This window comes from Homarus americanus, unplaced genomic scaffold (genome assembly GCF_018991925.1).
Source record: "Homarus americanus isolate GMGI-L3 unplaced genomic scaffold, GMGI_Hamer_2.0 scaffold9008, whole genome shotgun sequence".
NCBI classification, from domain to species: domain Eukaryota; kingdom Metazoa; phylum Arthropoda; class Malacostraca; order Decapoda; family Nephropidae; genus Homarus; species Homarus americanus.
This window is the reverse complement of record NW_024725786.1, coordinates 1-2,110: the sequence shown is the minus strand read 5'-3', so window position 1 is coordinate 2,110 and position 2,110 is coordinate 1. Positions and strand designations below refer to the sequence as shown.

Genomic DNA, 2,110 nt, shown 5'->3' with positions numbered 1-2,110 from the left:
AGATTGAGAGCTCTTCGATTCGGTGGGTGGTGGTGCAGCTATCGCTCTTAGTTGGTGGAGCGATTTTTCTGAACAATCCGATATCTAACGAGACTTGAGCTAAGTAGCTCCAATGGATCCCAGAAAATGGTGTCCAGTTCAGCAACCCTTCTAGAGGGATAAGCAAATTTAGCCAAGATTGAGCAATAAATAACAGGTCTGTGATGCCTTAGATGTTTCAAGCTGCATGCCACACTGGAAGGGAATCAACGAGCTCCGAGAGAGCGGTAACCTGCTCAAAGCCTTTCTTTGATAGGGATTGGGGCTTGCAATTGTTTCCCATGAACGAGGAATTCCCAGTAAGTGTCATCAGCTTGCGCACTAGTCCCAGCCTTTGTACAACCCGCCCGTCGCACCACTCATTGAATGATTTAGTCGAGGCTGACTGGCGCTCTTGGATTGTCGGCCCGCTGTCTCGAGGTTTTCTCGGGGTCGTCGCCCCTCGAGCTGGACGGAAAGATGTCAAAACTTGATCATTTAGAGGAAGTAAAAGTCGTAACAAGGTTTCCGTAGGTGAACCTGCGGAAGGATCATTAACAGAGAGAAAGAGAACGGGGCGCTCTTAAAACTACTACTACTACTCTCCTGATTTGGGCGGTCTCGGGCTCTGCTCTGGCAACTCCAGCAGCGAAAGAGGACAATCCCGGCCCCCGCACCAAAAATAGGTACCACCACGCTGTAGGTGGACCACACTCGGGCGAGAGCGCGAAGATCGGAGGAGGAGGACGGACGGGGCTTTGGACGGCTGCCCGTCCGTTCCTTACTACCGGCGAATAAGCCTCTTGACCCAAAAAGAGTGAAATTCAAGTGTCAAAAAACAACAACAAGCCGTCCGGCCAAACCCAAACCACAAACTTGGGCTATGTCTGTCAAACCCTTTCATTGAGACTCGACCTGTGATGGTTAGTCGCAAAAAGACCAAATGGCAAATACACAACTCTTAACGGGGGATCACTCGGCACGTGGGTCGATGAAGACCGCAGCAAACTGCGTGTCGGTATGTGAATCGCAAGAATACCAGATACATCGACAAGTTGAACGCATATTGCGGCGGCGGCAGCCATATGAGCTTGTCGCCGCCACTCCTCTACGAGGGTCGGAAATATACATCCATCGGTTGCTGCGAGTTCGGTGCCTGCTGACTGTCTCCCCGACACGAGGGTAACCCGAACCGAGCTTCCGCCTTGGGGTTTAATCGCCCGCGCCTTGCGCGAGGCGTGCCCTTAAAAACAAGCAAGCCTATCACTAGCAAGTCCATGGACTTGGCGCACCCACATTCAACCACAACAAAGCGACAGTTGTCGCCCTCGCAAATAACTGGAGGCGGCGCTCTTTTGCCTGCTGTCCACAGAGACACGAATGGCCGTCGGCCGCTCATGGCTGATGCTGCACATGTTCTAAGAGGCACTCCATCCCACGAAGAGGAAACGAAACCGGTCGGATATCTTTTAAGTAAGCCCCGCCGGAATTTCGTCTATCACCTCGAAAAGAGTGCTTGGCATGCATTGCAGTGGAACCTAAATTGATGAGTGCGCCTGGGCCCGCAGTCTACCATGTAGTGGTGCAGGCAGAGAGATGAGAATGCTTGGGTGACGCCGTGCTCTTCCTCACGCGCTCCTCCACCCTCTCCCACGGTCAGACGCGGTGTGGGCGTTCTCTTTGAGAGTTCGCCACGAGTCCACGTCTATCTCATGACTGGGAGGGAGGCAGGGGGAGTTCTCTCTAAACGCGTTAAAGACGGTGTTGCGCCTCATAACGGCGCTCGCCGGGATAGAGCACTAGTTCTGTAGCCGGAAAGGCCGCTCACGCCAATTAATACTGCGACTCTCGCTCTCTTTCTCCGGATAAACAAGTGCCACTGCTGTGGCATGCGGGAACGGGGAAAGAGGTCAAAGTTTAAGCGGCAAAGGTGCGGCCGAGTAAGGGCGGAACACGAGCGTATATGCATTAAAACTGTGTGTGTATATGACTCTGCGAGAGATGTTCTGCTGGAACACTTTTCCTATTGGCTATTTACCACTCAATGAGAAGGAACGGAGTCAGGGGTAGCGCATGCGCCAGGCTGCTGGTA

At 52.9% G+C, this 2,110-nt stretch overlaps 1 non-coding gene across 1 annotated transcript; it reads left to right on the top strand.

The window, feature by feature from the left end:
- The first annotated feature begins 974 nt into the window (after nt 1-974).
- Nucleotides 975-1,138, top strand: LOC121865292. The gene has a single exon (XR_006088736.1). It is a non-coding gene; the product is annotated as a 5.8S ribosomal RNA (ribosomal RNA).
- Nucleotides 1,139-2,110: the final 972 nt, after the last annotated feature.